The 19,744-nt window shown below is 38.8% G+C and overlaps 1 long non-coding RNA gene across 1 annotated transcript; it reads right to left on the reverse strand.

The window, feature by feature from the left end:
- Positions 1–13,738: 13,738 nt before the first annotated feature.
- On the reverse strand, positions 13,739–19,736 carry LOC309664782. Its single transcript, XR_014266041.1, has 2 exons — positions 16,700–19,736; positions 13,739–16,328 (listed from the first exon to the last, which is right to left on the reverse strand). It is a non-coding gene; the product is annotated as an uncharacterized lncRNA (long non-coding RNA).
- Positions 19,737–19,744: the final 8 nt, after the last annotated feature.

Genomic DNA, 19,744 nt, shown 5'->3' on the forward strand with positions numbered 1-19,744 from the left:
CTACATAACACAACTGGGGGTACCTCACATGGCCACTTTGCTACATTTTGGCTCTTTAGCATTCAGCATTAAAGAGTTCCTTAAACTTTTTTAAACATGTAAATTTATACACACAGAGACACTTAGGGACACACCCCTGAATCTGGTATTGATTCTGTTTGGCAGGATAACAGAGGAAAGAAAAGTTCAAATTATTAGCACAGGCATATAAAACACTTTTGGCATTTGGCTGTCCTTAAATATTCGGTTTAGGTAACCCACTATCCCTGCATGGAATATCATCCTTTATTGATTATTTGGAAGAGTATTCTGGAGAATAGACAAATGATTTACTATATTGGCCTCAGCTTGCCTCAATAAATCATCAGTCCAAAAACACAAATGAGAAGAAGCAGTCCATTTAAAACAGATTGACTTGCTCCAGATTTGGGACATTCATTTTACAGGTGGAGAAATTGCAGAGGTGTTAGGGATCTGGCCAATAGATTCTGAAGCCAATCAAAAGCAGAATTGAGTGAAAACACAGCCCAGTAAAGTCTTTCTACACCCCAGTATTTCTCAATCATATTCTCCAAGTCTGCAAGTTTTCCATTATTAAAAATTTTCTCTTGAGAATCTGAAGTTTTATTATATTAACGTGTTTAAAAATTATGCATTTATAATAACCATAAAAAAGTTTTGTCTTCATAACTGGTAAAATAATGCAACATCAGAGCAACTGACAGATGTAAAGCAATCAAAGAACCCTTCTCAGGATCCACGGAATTTCAAGTTTGGGCAACATTACAGGATATCCCTCTATTCTCTCCATTTACTCACAAGTTGACCAGTATGTGTCTTTAATCATTCCATGCCGTGTGTCTTGTCCCATTGACCCCAGCTCATATTCCCCATGCATAGAGCCTTTCCTACTGCCTCTTTTTTTCTTTAACAGATACACTGAGCAGGGTCTTGGCATATAAGCTCACAAAAGGACATCCTGAAGGGAACTAAAGCCCAGTGGCAGATCTGTAAAATCTTTACCACTCAACTCAATAAGAATTATATTCTTCCTACCATGTGCAAAGTACTTCCGCAGGTACAGAAAAGCTTATGATGATAAAAATTAACAAGTTCTCAGACATGAATGAAGGCACCTATAGCCTAGAAGGGGAAACAGACAAAAAGAGCTCTAATATGACATTGGCTTCAGTATGTGTTGTAAATGGAATTACAGCTCAGATGTTAAAAATTGGATCTAGTTAATATCTAAAAATGCTTAGTGTGGATTTCTTTTCCCTATTTGTAATCTCTTTTTAAGATTCATAAGTGATATCAGATACCTATAATTGAGAAGATTTCAAATATTTACATCTTAATCTTCTACATTAAGAATTTATTTTCCCGAGGAAACTTACACAAGCCTCTTAGATAGCCTCATCCACCAGAGGGCAGACAGCAGAAGCAAGAAGAATTACAATCCTGCCTGTGGAACAAAAACCACATTCACAGAAAGATAGACAAGATGAAAAGGCAGAGGGCTATGTACCAGATGAAGGAACAAGAAAAAAACCCAGAAAAACAACTAAATGAAATGGAGATAGGCAACCTTCCAGAAAAAGAATTCAGAATAATGATAGTGAAGATGATCCAGGACCTCGGAAAAAGAATGGAGGCAAAGATGGAGAAGATGCAAGAAATGTTCAACAAAGACATAGAAGAATTAAAGAACAAACAAACAGAGATGAACTATACAATAACTGAAATGAAAACTACACTAGAAGGAATCAAGAGCAGAATGACTGAGGCAGAAGAACGGATAAGTGACCTGGAAGACAGAATGGTGGAATTCACTGCTGTGGAACAGAATAAAGAAAAAAAGAATGAAAAGAAATGAAGACAGCCTAGGAGACCTCTGGGACAACATTAAACACAACAACATTCACATCACAGGGGTCCCAGAAGGAGAAGAGAGAGAGAAAGAACCCGAGAAAATATTTGAAGATATTAGAGTCGAAAACTTCCCTAACATGGGAAAGGAAATAGCCACACAAGTCCAGGAAGCACAGCAAGTCCCGTACAGGATAAACCCAAGGAGAAACACACCGAGACACACAGTAATCAAATCGGCAAAAATTAAAGACAAAGAAAAATTAGTGAAAGCAGCAAGGGAAAAATGACAAATAACATACAAGGGAACTCCCATAAGGTTAACAGCTGATTTCTCAGCAGAAACTCTACAAGCCAGAAGGGAGTGGCATGATACACTTAAAGTGATGAAAGGGAAGAACCTACAACCAAGATTACTCTACCCGGCAAGGATCTCATTCAGATTCGATGGAGAAATCAAAAGCTTTACAGACAAGCAAAAGCTAAGAGAATTCAGCACCACCAAACCAGCTCTACAACAAATGCTAAAGGAACTTCTCTAAGTGGGAAACACAAGAGAAGGAAAGGACCTACAAAAACAAACCCAAAACAATTAAGAAAATGGTCATAGGAACATACATATGGATAATTGCCTTAAACGTGCATGGATTAAATGCTCCAACCAAAAGACACAGGCTTGCTGAATGGATACAAAAACAAGACCCATATATATGCTGTCTACAAGAGACTCACTTCAGACCTAGGGACACATACAGACTGAAACTGAGGGGATGGAAAATGATATTCCATGCAAATGGAAAGCAAAAGAAAGCTGGAGTAGCAATACTCATATCAGATAAAATAGACTTTAAAATAAAGAATGTTACAAGAGACAAGGAAGGACACTACATAATGATCAAGGGATCAATCCAAGAAGAAGATATAACAATTATAAATATATATGCACCCAACATAGGAGCACCTCACTACATAAGGCAACTGCTAACAGCTATAAAAAGGAAATCGACAGTAACACAATAATAGTGGGGGATTTTAACACCTCACATACACCAATGGACAGATCATCCAAAATGAAAATAAATAAGGAAACAGAAGCTTTAAATGACACAAGAGACCAGAGAGATTTAATTGATATTTATAGGACATTCCATCCAAAAACAGCAGATTATACTTTCTTCTCAAGTGTGCACAGAACATTCTCCAGGATAGATCAGATCTTGGGTCACAAATCAAGCCTCAGTAAATTTAAGAAAATTGAAAACATATCAAGCATCTTTTCTGACCACAACGCTATGAGATTAGAAATGAATTACAGGGAAAAAAACATAAAAACCACAAGCACATGGAGCCTAAACAATACGTTATTAAATAACCAAGAGATCACTGAAGAAATCAAAGAGGAAATCAAAAAATACCTAGAGACAAATGAAAATGAAAACACGACCATCCAAAACCTATGGGATGCAGCAAAAGCAGTTCTAAGAGGGAAATTTATAGCTGTACAAGCCTACCTAAAGAAACAAGAAAAACCTCAAGTAAACAATCTAACCTTACACCTAAAGGAACTAGAGAAAGAAGAACAAACAAAACCCAAATTTAGCAGAAGGAAAGAAATCATAAAGATCAGAGCAGAAATAAATGAAATAGAAACAAAGAAAACAATAGCAAAGATCAATAAAACTAAAAGCTGGTTCTTTCAGAAGATAAACAAAATTGATAAACCATTAGCGAGACGCATCAAGAAAAAGAGGGAGAGGACTCAAATCAATAAAATTAGAAATGAAAAAAGAGAAGTTACAACAGACACCGCAGAAATACAAAGCATCCTACGAGACTACTACAAGCAACTCTATGCCAATAAAATGGACAACCTGGAAGAAATGGACAAATTCTTAGAAAGGTATAACCTTCCAAGATTGAACCAGGAAGATATAGAAAATATGAACAGACCAATCACAAATAATGAAATTGAAACTGTGATTAAAAATCTTCCAACAAACAAAAGTCCAGGACCAGATGGCTTCACAGGTGAATTCTATCAAACATTTAGAGAAGAGCTAAAACTCATCCTTCTCAAACTCTTTCAAAAAACTGCAGAGGAAGGAACACTCCCAAACTCGTTCTATGAGGCCACTATCACCCTGATACCAAAACCAAACAAAGATACTACAAAAAAAGAAAATTACAGACCAATATCACTGATGAATATGATGCAAAAATCCTCAACAAAATACTAGCAAAAAGAATCCAACAACACATTAAAAGGATCATACACCATGATCAAGTGGGATTTATCCCAGGGATGCAAGGATTCTTCAAAATACGCAAACCAATGTGATACACCATATTAACAAATTGAAGAATAAAAACCATATGATCATCTCAATAGATGCAGAAAAAGATTTTGACAAAATTCAACACCCATTTATGATAAAAAACTCTCCAGAACGTGGGCATAGAGGGAACCTACCTCAACATAATCAAGGCCACATATGACAAAGCCACAGCAAACATCATTCTCAATGGTGAAAAACTGAAAGCATTTCCTCTAAAATCAGGAACAAGACAAGGATGACCACTCTCACCACTATTATTCAACATAGTTCTGGAAGTCCTAGCCACGGCAATCAGAGAAGGAAAAGAAATAAAAGGAATACAAATTGGAAAAGAAGAATTAAAACTGTCACTGTTTGCAGATGACATGATACTATACATAGAGAATCCTAAAAATGCCACCAGAAAACTACTAGAGCTAATCAATGAATTTGGTAAAGTTGCAGGATACAAAATTGATGCACAGAAATCTCTTGCATTCCTATACACTAATGATGAAAAATCTGAAAGAGAAATTAAGGAAACACTCCCATTTACCACTGCAACAAAAGGAATGAAATACCTAGGAATAAACCTACCTAGGGAGATAAAAGACCTGTATGCAGAAAACTATAAGACACTGATGAAAGAAATTAAAGATGATACCAACAGATGGAGAGATATACCACGTTCTTGGATTGGAAGAATCCATATTGTGAAAATGACTATACTACCCAAAGCGATCTACAGAGTCAATGCAATCCCTATCAAATTACCAATGGCATTTTTTACGGAACTAGAACAAAAAATCTTAAAATTTGTATGGAGACACAGAAGACCCCGAATAGCCAAAGCAGTCTTGAGGGAAAAAAACAGAGCTGGAGGAATCAGACTCCCTGACTTCAGACTATACTACAAAGCTACAGTAATCAAGACAATATGGTACTGGCACAAACACAGAAACATAGATCAATGGAACAAGATAGAAAGTGCAGAGATAAACCCACACACCTATGGTCAACCAATCTATGACAAAGGAGGCAAGGATATACAATGGAGAAAAGACAGTCTCTTCAATAAGTGGTGCTGGGAAAACTGCACAGCTACATGTAAAAGAATGAAATTAGAACACTCCCTAACACCATACACAAAAATAAACTCAAAATGGATTAAAGATCTAAATGTAAGGCCAGATACTATAAAACTCTTAGAGGAAAACATAGGAAGAACACTCTTTGACATAAATCACAGCAAGATCTTTTTTGATCCACCTCTGAGAGTAATGTATATAAAAACAAAAATAAACAAATGGGACCTAATGAAACTTCAAAGCTTTTGCACAGCAAAGGAAACCATAAACAAGATGAAAAGACAACCCTCAGAAAGGGAGAAAATACTTGCAAACGAATCAATGGACAAAGGATTAATCTCCAAAATATATAAACAGCTCATGCAGCTCAGTATTAAAGAAACAAACAACCCAATCCAAAAATGGGCAGAAGACCTAAATAGACATTTCTCCAAAGACATACAGATGGCCAAGAAGCACATGAAAAGCTGCTCAACATCACTAATTATTAGAGAAATGCAAATCAAAACTACAATGAGGTATCACCCCACACCAGTTAGAATGGGCATCATCAGAAAATCTACAAACAACAAATGCTGGAGAGGGTGGGGAGAAAAGGGCACCCTCTTGCACTGTTGGTGGGAATGTAAATTGATACAGTCACTATGGAGAAGAGTATGGAGGTTCCTTAAAAAACTAAAAATAGAATTACCATATGATCCAGCAGTCCCACTACTGGGCATATACCCAGAGAAAACCATAATTCAAAAAGACACATGCACCCCAATGTTCATTGCAGCACTATTTACAATAACCAGGTCATGGAAGCAACCTAAATGCCTGTCGACAGACGAATGGATGAAGAAGTAGTGGTACATATATACAATGGAATATTACTCAGCCATAAAAAGGAACGAAATTGAGTCATTTGTTGAGACGTGGATGGATCTAGAGACTGTCATACAGAGTGAAGTAAGTCAGAAAGAGAAAAACAAATATCGTATATTAATGCATGTATGTGGAACCTAGAAAAATAGTACAGATGAACCGGTTTGCAGGGCAGAACTTGAGACACAGATGTAGAGAACAAACGTATGGACACCTAGGGGGGAAAGCCGCGGGGGGGTGGTGCGCATGGTGGTGTGCTGAATTGGGCGATTGGGATTGACATGTATACACTGATGTGTATAAAATTGATGACTAATAAGAACCTGCTGTATGAAAAAATAAATAAAATAAAATTCAAAAAATCAAAAAAAAATGATGGTGAAATAAAATTTTAGACATACAAAAGCTGAAAGGACTCATCACCAGCAGATCCATACTATAGGAAATGTTAAAGGACATTCTTCAGGCAGAAGAAAGATGACACTAGATGGAAATCTGCATCTACACAGGGGATTGAGGATCACTGGAATTGTTAACTAAATGGATAAAAATACAATATTTTTTTCTTATTAATCAGTTTTAAAGGATAATTGACTGTTTAAACAAAAATAACAACAATTGATTATGAAGTTTTAAACTTATATAAAAGTAAAATGCCTGGCAATAATAACATAAAAGGCTCTGAGGGGAGAAATGGAAGTATACTACAGTATTGTAAAATTTATGTGAGGATACCATTTGGAGGTAGACTATGATAAGTTGAAGATGTATACTGTAAACCCTGAAAAAACCATTTTAACAAACAAATAACCACAACTAATAAGCCAGCAAAGGAGATAGAATGGGCTAATAATAAATATGTACTGAAGTTTTAATCCAAAAGAAGGTAGAAGAAGAGGGAAAGGAAATAAAGAACAGATGGGAAAAACTGAAAAAAAAAAATAACAAGATGATACACTCAACCCCAACCATATGTTAACAGTCACATTGACTGTAAATGGTTAAGACACTCTCAATCAAAAAGCAGAGATTGGGGCATTCCCTGGTGGTCCAGTGGTTAGGACTCCACACTCTCACTGCCAAGGACCTGGGTTCAATCCCTGGTCAGGGAACTTAAAAAAAAAAAAAAAAAAAAAGAAGTTATTTTCCCAAAGGTAACCATGTCTGAAACATGTTAGGTAGACTATGAAACAGCATTTGGGATTATAACGCCAAACCTGGAAGTTGATTTTAACTTTAAGGATAATCAATGAATGGATAGCTTGAATAAGTTCTAGGTTCTAGGTTTCAGGGATTAACAGAAAGGAGGTACTAGGGACTGAACACAAGTTGATTACATCTCAGAGGAAGACGCGCTTGGCTATCAGTCAGTTTAGTTTGTGCAAAACGCTGGAGAATTCATGGTATCGCTTCCTGATTTCCTGGAAATATCTGTTATTCAGAAGACCCACAGGGCTCTCTTCCCTCTGGAATGTTGCAGGACGCAGCCCGTACTGAGCCTGCTGTTCTTCTGACAAGATCATTGCTGCTTTGTAACGAGGCAGTGTGCTTACACAGGGAAGGGAATGGAGTGTCAGGGCAAGACTGCAGAAATGATGTGCGTAGAACAACATGAGTTCTCAGCTGAAGATCACTTCTTGTTGTTCTTACTGAAGACTCACCAAGACTGAAACAAAGCTTGAGTAATAACACAGTAGGAATCAAGAGTTCACCCTTAATGCATTCTGTTAAGAAAATATAAATTCAGAACTTGTTAACCATACTCATTTTAGGTAATTGACAAGAAGGAGTAGCTTAGCCAGTGAGGTTCGTAATTGGAAGAAAAATCAGTTAAAAATTCAGCCCCCTCTTTGTTTTTATACTGTGGTTTTCAAATTTGCATAAGACATTTATCACTAAACCTTTACATTTAATGAATACCATTATATAGATAAAATTAATTTCATACATCAAGGATGCAATAATGAAGAGCTACATTTCAAACACGACTTTGAATTTACCTAAGGTAAATCCATTATTTTATCCTCCAATTACTACATAATTGACTTTTTAGCCATGGTATAATTGATATCCACATAAAAGACTTTCCATTAACCAATTTTGGAAATAAAGGTACTGTAATACTTCTATACAAGATTTGATTTTTCTTACTTAAAGGCCTTTTCAGCTGCAAAAACGCCTTTGCTTTCAAAGCACCTCTGTTTCATGAACTGTGACAAAGCAAAAGGTTTTTATGTGAACATTCTCTTGGTTAACTTTCGCCTGACACTGGCTTCAATGATTATCCCGCTGAAAAATTACATCAAATGTTTGCATTTGAGAAGTCACTTTTCCCCCACAGATTCTAGGGGAGAGTGGGAGGAATTTGCAGCTGGGAATTGAAGGATAGAGTAGGACTCACTGAGAATACTCAGGATATTATCAGTAGAAATAGGAAATTGCTTTTGAACATTATTACAGACTTCCTGCAGATTCTTGAATCATCAGGAACACAAACTAAGGGGGGGGCTGTCAGTTGTGATTATGATTCTGGTTATCACTGCCAGTTAGAAATAAGTACTTTCACATTTCTTTTTATACAATTGAGAATAGAGTTTATTTTTAAATGTTGGAAAAGGTGGCTTACAATCAACCCACACAGTCTAATCTTGATGAATCTTAATCAAGTTCTTCTCTCAAGACAGTGTGGGCTTTCCAAGCCTTTGGTGACTGCTTCAAGAGTCATTGTCCTAAAGAAAGGCAGGAATGGGGGCGAATAAAGGATCTGTATGCTGCAGTGGTGGCATCTGACTTTAAAATGAGGGCAATTTCTTAAGAGTGACCACAACCAGAAAGCAGAGGCTGGTGAGCTCTGAACCTACATTACAAAGCAGGGGGAGATATCTTCCTGCCCTGGCATGGCGTGGGTGTCACCAGGAGAAATATGCAAGGCTGTTTTCTAAGTTCTCACTGAAAAGATAGATACCTGGCTCTCCTGTTCTAAGCAAGAGCTCAAACTGAAAAGGAAAACACTTCAGCTCTCATATTAAATTTGAGTTATGGTGCTATAGAGGAGCTGATATTTCCAGGAAGAGTTATAACAGCAGCAAAAAGGGCCATTTGCTTCCAACTTTGAAAGAGTGACGGCCCACCAGGGTCTCGGTACAGCCCACCTAGCTGCAGCTCTCAGCTTTTTGCACAAAATAGCAGCTTCTTGCTATTCTGTGTCACTTCACAAAAAAAGTACAGTCTCGAAGAGGTTTCTTGGTGTAACATTAGCAGTTAATCAGATAATTGCTGAACCGCTTGCCAATAGCCTGCAGCCATTCGCTGTTCTGAATAATAAGTGCATTATTAATTTCTTCATCCTGGCCCTGAGCCCCTGCTCCTGCTCCCTTTGCTGCCTCTTACACCCCCGCTGTGTCAGCAGCCCTGCTCACAAGCTTGTGCTTTCTACCCTTCACATAAACCAAGATGCAAATTCTTACTTGTAGACCCCACAGGTAAATCCTTCTAGCATTTACAATGCAGAGATTGTGGGTTCTCTCTTTTATTTCTTTAGAAAGTCCACTTTCAATTGTTGCCAGGTTATCCGAACCAGACCACAATGGAAGAGTGCAGCTGATGCTGTTCATTTCTACAAAAATCATGTTTGTTTGGCACAAAACAGACAGCCTGATGCTTGTAGAGTCTTTTGCTGCAGGAAGTTGGATTTCTTATTCTACCCATGAGCACCTTAATTGAACATCTATTAATTACAAGCATTGCCATAGATACTTCAGAAGAAGCAAAGTAAGATACAGGTCCTGTGTACCACCGGTAATCCTGTCCTATAGATGGAAGAGATCCCTACATAATAACTAAAATATAAGCGACAATGAGAAATGCAAAAGAGAAGTAAAAAACTGTGCTACAAGAAACTCTGAGGGGGCTTCCCTGGTGGCACAGTGGTTAAGAATCCGCCTGCCAATGCAGGGGACACGGGTTCGAGCCCTGGTCTGGGAAGATCCCACATGCCACGGAGCAACTAAGCCCGTGCACCACACCACTGAGCCTGCACTCTAGAGCCTGTGAGCCGCAACTACTGAGCCCATGTACCACAACTGCTGAAACCCACAGGCCTAGAGCCCATGCTCCACAACAAGAGAAGCCACCGCAATGAGAAGCCTGTGCACCGCAACGAAGAGTAGCCCCTGCTCTCCACAACTAGAGAAAGCCCGTGCACAGCAACAAAGACCCAACACAGCCAAAAATAAATAAAATAAAATAAATTTAAAAAAAAAAAAAAAGAAACTCTGAGAAGGGAGAACTGAACACCTTGCTGAGACACTCAGCAAAAGCATCATGCAGGAGAAGGTTGTATTTCCAGCCAGCAGAGAAGTAGCCTGGGATGGAAAGATGAGAAAGATACTCTTGGAAGACGGGAGAACTGGTATAAACCAAAACCTTCCCAGGTTCACTCGTTCATTGGGTTCATTGTATGTACCAGGCACTGTGCTGATCTCTGGAGATACAAAGACAAGTAAGTCACAGTCACAGCCTCATGCAGGAGACAGACAAATTAATTACTATAAGACCACGTGATACAGGGCAAAAAAATAGGTTCAAGGCAGGGAACATTTTTGACTGGAGCATGGGAAGGAAGAGACGATAAGCATGGAAAGATAGCTTAGTGCCAGAGTAAAGAGCCACAAATCCTAGGGTAATGAACTAATGACTCAGGAGCTAAATGTGGAACTGGGGATTAGAAAAAGGCAGGGTAGAGTCATGAAATATTTCACAGGGAGAATCAGTGGGAAGGGAGGGTGAAGGAAAAGAAACCAAAAGTACTCTAAGTCATCTCTGAAGTTTCTTCAACAGAGCTTTCACAAAATTAAGTTCTAAAGTAAGCTCTTTAAAAATACTAGAATTAGATTAAGGTTGTCCAAATTTAGCAAAAGGGGATCAGGAAGACATGGGCTAATTCTTATATGAAAAATGATACCAGGAATCAAGCAATTAACTTGCAGGCATGTACAGCTAGAAAATAGCCTAGAAATCACTTAAACTACCTTCCTCATATTCCAGCTGAGGGTATAAACTCAAGAGAGGGTAAATGGCTTTTTCAGAGTCATACATTTAAGAATGCTGACACTAGATCTAGAAGGGTTTTTTCTGAGTTCTGATTCAAGGTGCACCGAAGCCATGGTTCCATTGTGCAATTTCGGTCTACACAACGCTGGCAACCAAGACTTCTGCACCCAAAATGCTGCTCTGGCTTCCTTGGCTGTCATCCTAACAAGCTGGCGTCCATCCATCGGGTCTCCTTGTCTCTGGCCTTAACCCACTTCACAAGGCTGCTGGAATGATCTTTCTGCACATTTATCTGATCATGCACTCCCTTTGGAAAGCCCTTGAGTAGGCCTTATTTTACACCGACTCAGGTTCAAATGGCCTGGCCGACTCCTAGCCTTCACGATCACATCCCCTCCCAGCACTTTTCTTCACTGCACCAGCACCTCCCGCCTTCACGCTCCTGATCCAGCCAGAGAGTGTAACGAACATCCCAGGATGTGACTTGATGCCTTTGCTGACACTGTTCCCTCTGCTTGGACTGTCTTTCACAAATAAGAAACAAATGGGTGCAGTCAAGTGTTAGAGGTGCCATGAGAAAGAGCTGTACAGAATATGGCGGGATGCAAAAGAGGGAGTCATTTCTTCCATTTGTCATGGTCAGGAAATTTCCATATAAAGTGTTTCCTTTGAGCAGAGTCTTAATGATGAGTAAGTGTTTGACAGACAGATAAAACGGGATTTAGGGTTTATAGCTGCTTTTGCACTACAAACAGCAGTGTAGTTGTGACAGAGACTCTAGCCTGCAAAACCACAAACATTTACCATCTGCCCCTTTACAGAAAATCTCTGCCAATTTCTTTCTAGGCTATGAGCCCTCTGGGGTCAGAGACAAATTCTTTTCTACAGTTTTGTTCTTAGAACTTAGTATTTAATAGATACTCAGCAAATGTTAGTTGAGTAAATGAATAAGAAAAGGTAAATATGTTACATATTTTCTAGGAAAGAAGGCAAGGAGGCAAATGAAAAAGTTTAGAGAAAGCCTCTTCAAAGGTGTTTATATTAAAAATTTTTTTATATCAGCTTGGTCAGTTTTTGATTAATATGAAACCATCTCAAATATCCACAATAGTTCCTTCTGCCCCTGGCTCTGTATAGCTGAGGTTCTGCTTCTCAGGGTTAACATTTCATTTTTATGGAAGGACTCAAGTGCAATGGTTCAATGAAGGTGAGGAAGAAAGTTCCCAAGTATGGCAAACTTTTTGTATCCATTTTGACAGCCAGCAGTGAGTAAGAAGAGTCGAAATCTCTCTAGGATCAAGGACCCAGGGGAAGCTACCCACATCATGGGTGACACACTCTGCCTACATACCTGTTCATTTGTCAGAATGTCCCTAATGCAGTGGTCAGCACTGTATAGCCTGGAGCATGAATTTATCAAAAGGAAATTGGTTCCTAAATGTAAAATTCAATACATCAAACTCCACCAGGCAGACCAGAGAGAGACAGAAAGTAGGTTTAATATTGAATTTGGCCATCAGAGCTCCTATCCATCCACCATTATTTACCCAAAGGCCTGCAGGGCAGCAGAAGTGACGAGCAAAACTTTATTCCCCTGATGAATTTTTCAGGGCCACTCTTAACATTGGAGCTTTCAAGATGAGAAATGATTACATTTGACTGGTCCTCAAAGAATCTCATCACAGAACAGGCCACATCTAGGGGCAAGACAGAGCTGGAAGGGACTTGCAACCTAGACTTCAGCCATTCAGTCACCAAAATGTATTGGAACAGAGGTTTGAGTTAGGCATTCCCAGGTATAAAAGAAAATACAGGGCATCGTTCCTTGTTCTTCGGTAACTCACAGGGGAAATGCAGTAAGAGAAATAGTGGGAAATTATTCATCCTAAGAATGAGTACAAATGGAAATTGAGTGGAAGGACCCTTGTTATCAGAGCTCGGGGGTGTGGGGGCAGAGTTATTAAGAAAATTCTCCATGAAGGAGCCAGAGTTTAAAGGGTCTGAAAATGGCATGAGTTGGCAGAGAAGGATGCTAGAAGGCAACTAGAAATTGATGAACCTGGTCTGAAATCCATGGCAGGGAGTAATGAGAGATGAAAGTGGTGAGAGGCGGGCAGGTAGTTAACTCCCGCAGGCCTTGAAGCACGTGCTGAGAAGCACGGGTTTCATAATAAGAACGTCTTATGGTTAGAGCAGTGTTGCTTTGCAAATCGTTTTCACATGCATTATTTCCTCTCAGTAACCTTGTTTCTCTAGATTGAAATCCTCCATTACCCCTTCATCCTCTCTGCTTCACCTTGTCTTCAACACATCACCCAGCTAACCTTTAAACATATGCTGAAATGAGACTTCTTCTGGGGAAGATTTCCTTGACTCCCAGACTAGATCTGATCTCCATTTTCCCCTCAAGTTGTTCTCAGAATACCCTGTGAAATTCCTAATGAAGGCAACCCAGAGACCATATAGTTGCTCCGTTCCCCAAAATTTCAAGGGCTCAGGCCCCCTGCAGTCTTTTGCTCCACTATCCCGAGGAAGTTTTCCTCATTCTCACGATCCAAGATGCAGCTCTGACCAACACCCACATTCCAATCAGCAGAAACAGAGGAAGGGACAAAAACAAGGGACAAAGTATACCCACCAGGTGCTCCTAGGGAAGGTTGCTGGAAAGTGCCCCATGGTATTTTCACATTTATCCTATTGATCAGAACTTAGTTACATGGCCTCCTTCACTGAAAAACAAAGTTGGTAAATGCCTTCTTCATTAAGAATAATATATGGATACAATGGAATATTACTCAGCCATAAAAAAGATTGAAATAATGCCATTTGTAGCAACATGGATGGACCTAGAGATTATCATACTAAGTGAAGTAAGCCAGACAAAGACAAATATCAGATGATATCACTTATATGTGGAATCTAAAAAAAAGTTTTAATGATATAAATGAACTTATATACAAAACAGAAATAGACCCACAGACATAGAAAAAGAACTTACAGTTACAAAAGTGGAAAGAAGGGAGAGAGGGATAAATTAGGGGTTTGGGATTAACATATACACACTACTATATATAAAATAGATAACTAACAAGGACCTTCTGTAAAGCACAGGGAACTATACTCAATATTTTGTAATAACCTATAAGGGAAAAGAATCTAGAAAAATAGATATATACGTATGTACCACTAAGTCACTTTACTGTACACCTGAAACTAACACAATATTAGAAATCAACTATACTTCAATAAAAAAAGAGTAGTATATGGACAGCTACAAAATTCTATTACTGTGGAATATAAGGAAAACAAACGTTACAGGACAACTAGCAGTCTCTTACACAAGTCCAACACTTGACAGGGAAATTCACTGTAAGTCTATATTCCTAGATTATTTGATTGGTCTGTTAGCGTCATTGGATAATGCACACTGTCAGAGCAAGAGCTGAATCTAGTTTGCTCACTAAGTTATCCTCAACACCTGGTGCGATGCCTGGTGCTACATACAAGATAGCTGCCAAAAAAAAAGTTTGTTGAATGAATGTTGACGACAGTAGGTTTAAATATGCCAATTTCACAGAAAAACAATACTGAAAACCTGTTCTTCAGGTTGTGTGAGAAGTACTGGATATAAAAGGATGAATAAAATAAGGTCATTTTGTGGTGGGGAAAGAAAAGCTTTCACTTTTAACTTAGTGTTAGCTTTCAGACACCACACTACTTCTCCAAATTATACATGATTGATCGGGCTTAAAGTATGACCCTCCCAACAATTTCTGTATCTGAATAAGAGAAATTACCATATGACAAAGGAATGCTTTTCTGAGGTTGGGAAATAGTGGTTAGTGCAGATTAGGGAGATGAGACCAACCCCTAGAATCCTTCGAGTCTCACAAATAAAATCACAGGTTTAAGTGGTCCCATAAAAGACATCAAATCCGATTTCTCCCAAAGTTGAGTGAGCAGGAGAATTACCTGGGGAAGTTTTAAAATCGCCCCTCACCCTCTGGGCCCTAAGGCCTAGTGAATCATTATCTTCCAACATGATGCCGAGTAAGATTTTTCCAAAGATGCCCAAGTTACTGTTGTTCATAGTTAAACTTCAAAATGCAAAAATAATTCACCACATCTCTCCCACTCCAATTCCATACTTAAATTCACAATTAAACCAGTTCTAACATTTCATGGCTTGCTTCATGGCAAGCATCCAAAATGGAGAGGAAACCCACTACTTCCTCCTTCTGCAGAATCCTAAGGGAAATACAGCATATCAACGGGGCATTGTGGCTAAAATGGGTGGATACAGGCCTTGGTGCTTACACACCCGAGTTCAGCCTAGTTTTTCAGTTATTGGACATGAATCCTTGGAAAAACGTTATATATTTTCCAAGCTTCAGTTTTCCCATTTTCTCATCTGTAAAATGAGAATCATCAAAGTACAAACTCAATAGGTTTTTTGTTTTGTTTTGTTTTGTTTTTTTGGTAATAAAATGAAATATGTAAGCACTTAGAACAAATTGTAGATATTATTTCTTCCAGCTTTTTTAGGGCAACTATACCTACTGTCAATTATGTTTTTATAAGAGTTAACCGAAATATTCTAAAAGATTTGTAAAACCCTCATAAGGAACCAATATAAACAATTTGAAAAATACAAGGAATTTTTATTATCATGCAAATGAGGAAATACACGTTTGACTTGTTTGGACCCATTTATTTTACCTTTATATTAATGTCAAATATCTGACATCTATGCATATTTGTAGACTTTTCATCAAATTATAAAAAACGTTTTTCTTCACTAATTTGCCTATGGAAAAGTGGTGACTTTTAAAAGTTAGACAATGCAATTATTTCTTGTCAAGATGTTATAAGACCACATTGGCAAACTCTACGAATTAGGAATCCTTCTATGTTTGTGTGAATCTAAATTCATCCACATCCAGGACCGACTATCCCTTCTTAATTTTCTCTGTTTCCTGCTATCAACCAAAGATGGGTCAGTACTAGTGACCACATATTTAAAAAAAAAAAATCCTCAAGTACCTTAGAACATGATTGCAAGAGGACAGATTATACCCTGCAAGCTGAGGGAGTATCTATTATTCTTGGTGAATACAGCCAAAGAAAAATTTGAGGGCTTCCCTGGTGGCGCAGTGGTTGAGAATCTGCCTGCCAATGCAGGGGACACGGGTTCGAGCCCTGGTCTGGGAAGATTCCACATGCCGCGGAGCAACTGGGCCCGTGAGCCACAACTACTGAGCCTGCACATCTGGAGCCTGTGCTCCACAACGAGAGGCCGCGATAGTGAGAGGCCCGCGCACCGCGATGAAGAGTGGCCCCCACTTGCCATAACTAGAGAAAGCCCTCGCACAGAAACGAAGACCCAACACAGCCACAAATAAATAAAAATGGATAAATTTAAAACAAAACAAAACAAAACAAAAAACACAGAGGCCCCCCATCACTGCTCATGAAACCATTGTTCAAAAAAAAAAAAAAATTTGAGACGTTAATGGGCACCAAATGAAATAAAAGAACAGAGCTTCAAGATAGCACCTGTCAGAAGGGAGAAAACAGCAGGGGGCATCTTTCACAACTCCTGAAAGGACTGAGGGAGGATAGTACAGGAAGATTAAATAGGGTCTTGCACAGTGATATCCCTAGAGATCTTAGGCTTTTTATTTTTCCAGACCTAAAACTTGTCAGAATTTTGAGTAAACCACAAAAGCAATTGTCATGAAGAACATTTGCAGCTGCTCCAACAATTATTTTAAGGTGAGGGAAGCTGGCAGGCAGAGGGAGTCAGGGAAATGAATCAGGATGGAGGATATGAAACACGTGAAAGAGGAAGAGCTGCGACTTTTGAGGCAGTTCCGCCTCTGTGTTTACATGTATATAGAAAACTATTTATGGGATTGTCGTAATGTGTGTTTTAACCATTTTAATGCGTGACTGTGCTGCTACTGAGAATACTGGGAAGAAAATGATAGACCAGTTTCCAAGACAGACTCCAGGTTTAACTCCCTCAGAATTTTTCCAATGGCTCATAGGTGAAATTTTTGTACAGGGGATGTCTAAATAACTAACAACCTCTAAGCCTTAAAAGAAAAAATCAGAATTTAAAAATAATGACAGTGGAAGCAATTGAAAGGGATGCACAGAGACTCTTTACTGAGTTCTTCACATCACTGTTCCGAGACTATCATCATAGACCGAGGAGAGTTAAATAAATCTCCCCACTGTTGTGATGGACATCATTTGTGTTATAAACATTTGGCAAAGCAGAAGCTAGTCATTTCATCATGACATTAATTCACCTATCCAGATGGGATTACACACTGTGGGATGCCGTTAGCAGCTAACTTATCTCCAAATATTACAAGCAAGATGTTTCCCTGTCTCTTGATGTTTACTAACCTTTCATGGCTTTCACTTCTAACATAAATTCCTATTAAAATTGGTAGCTGAGTTTGGGCTTATTTTAGGTCGGGAATGGAGTTGCCTTTAAAAATAAAAACATTCTTCAAGGACATTTATATTATAGTTGGCTTTACAACAAGGGAAATAATATGATGAATGGCTAACACTACAACCTGATCAGCATTTTAATGTGTGAATCAGAGCAAGGCCAAAATAGTACATAGTTCAACAGCAGGATATCTTAACTACTTCTATATTCATCTAACATGTATCTACTGAAAGCCCACCTTAGATCAGTCACTGGCAGAGATATTGAACGAGAAAGCCCTGATCACTTTCATCATGTCACTTAGTCTATTAGGGGAAACAGAGATTAAACAATTACAAGAGAAGCCTGTGTTTGTTTTAACACAAGAGCAACTTTTAGTGAGATATAGCTGGCATTCAATAAACTGCACATAATTAAAGTACATCATTTGATAAGTTTTGACATATGTATACATTAATGAAAACATCACCACACCTGAAAGAGTGAATATATCCATAACCCCTTAAGGTTTTCTCGTGTGATACCCCTTTGTAATCTTTCCCTCCCAACCCTCCCCACACGCCTCCTTCCCTGGCAACCACTGATCTGGTCTCTGTCACATAGGTAAGTTTGCATTGTCTAGAGTTTTATATAAATGAGGTCACACAGTATATATTCTTATTTATGTAGCCTCTTTCACTCAGCATAATTATTTTAAGAATCATCCATGTTGTTGTGTGTACATACTGTTTGTTCCTTTTATTGCTGAGTAGTACTCCATTGTATGACTACATCACAATTTGTTCTTCCATTCATCTACGATAGATATTTGGGTTGTGTCCAGTTGTGGCTATTAAAAATAAAGCTTCAGTGAAAAAGCCTGGATTTTCATTATACCTGAGCTGTAAGTGGATGTGAGATGGTTGTACTATGGAATAAGCCTTGCACTCCAGGTAAGAGGTTTGAGGGTTTTGTCCTTTAACATTTTCCTTGTTGTTGGCAGTTACAGGAATAAGCTGATCTAAAGACAGAGAGAGGGTTTAATAGATACTTTAGGAAGCCCTTCCAGAAGTCCACATTCAGAGAAAGTATGTACATGCTACACAGGCCTTGTTATCAAGCTTCTGTTACTTGGGGAGAATGAATGTTTGTCCATGTGTATTTACTTCTTTCTTGAGTACAAGGCACCCATTAGCTTTGTCTAGGATGATGTTACCAGAAACCAGGGACTGCGGCTCATACATGGCTACATCCTCAGCCTCCATTACAGTATCTGTCATATAGGTTCACTCTGTAAATATTAGTGGAAGAAAGGAAAAGAGGGTGGAAAGGAAGAAGGAGTCAAGGGAAGGAGGGAAAGGGTAAATAAATAATGGACAAATTGATAAAAGTTGATATATATGAAATGAACATATTCATCTAAATGATTAATTTTGGTTGGAAGCATTGAAAAAATGAGACAGATGCTACAAATACTTGCATAACACTGGAAATTTTTAAGGATGATTTCTATGCTTTGGAAATAGAAGAAAATCACCATGGGCAAAATGGCCTCTTTGGTGGAATAACACTTTGTTCACACTTCTGTTAGTACTTTTCTCTCTTAACTTTGTAGTAAATGAAATACCTGAATAGAATCTCACTATGCAGTGAGCTTGGAAATGTCAAGTTCTGATGTATCCTCAGTTAGTAGAATCGTGCCTGTTGATATTCAACAGCAGTCCACGTTAAGCTAATTATTACAGATAACCAAGGATTCAATCTTCAATACTCCAGAGGAAGCCACTTAAAAGTCACTGATCTGGGGCTTCCCTGGTGGCGCAGTGGTTGAGAGTCTGCCTGCCAATGCGGGGGACACGGGTTCGAGCCCTGGTCTGGGAGGATCCCACATGCCGCGGAGCAACTAAGCCCGTGTGCCACAACTACTGAGCCTGCGCGTCTGGAGCCTGTGCTCCGCAACAAGAGAGGCCGCGATAGTGAGAGGCCCGTGCACCGCGATGAAGAGCGGCCCCCGCTTGCCGCAACTAGAGAAAGCCCTCGCACAGAAACGAAGACCCAACACAGCCAAAAATAAATAAATAAATAAATAAATAAATAAAGTCACT

This window comes from Balaenoptera physalus, assembly GCF_965194825.1.
Source record: "Balaenoptera physalus genome assembly, chromosome: 7".
NCBI lineage: Eukaryota > Metazoa > Chordata > Mammalia > Artiodactyla > Balaenopteridae > Balaenoptera > Balaenoptera physalus.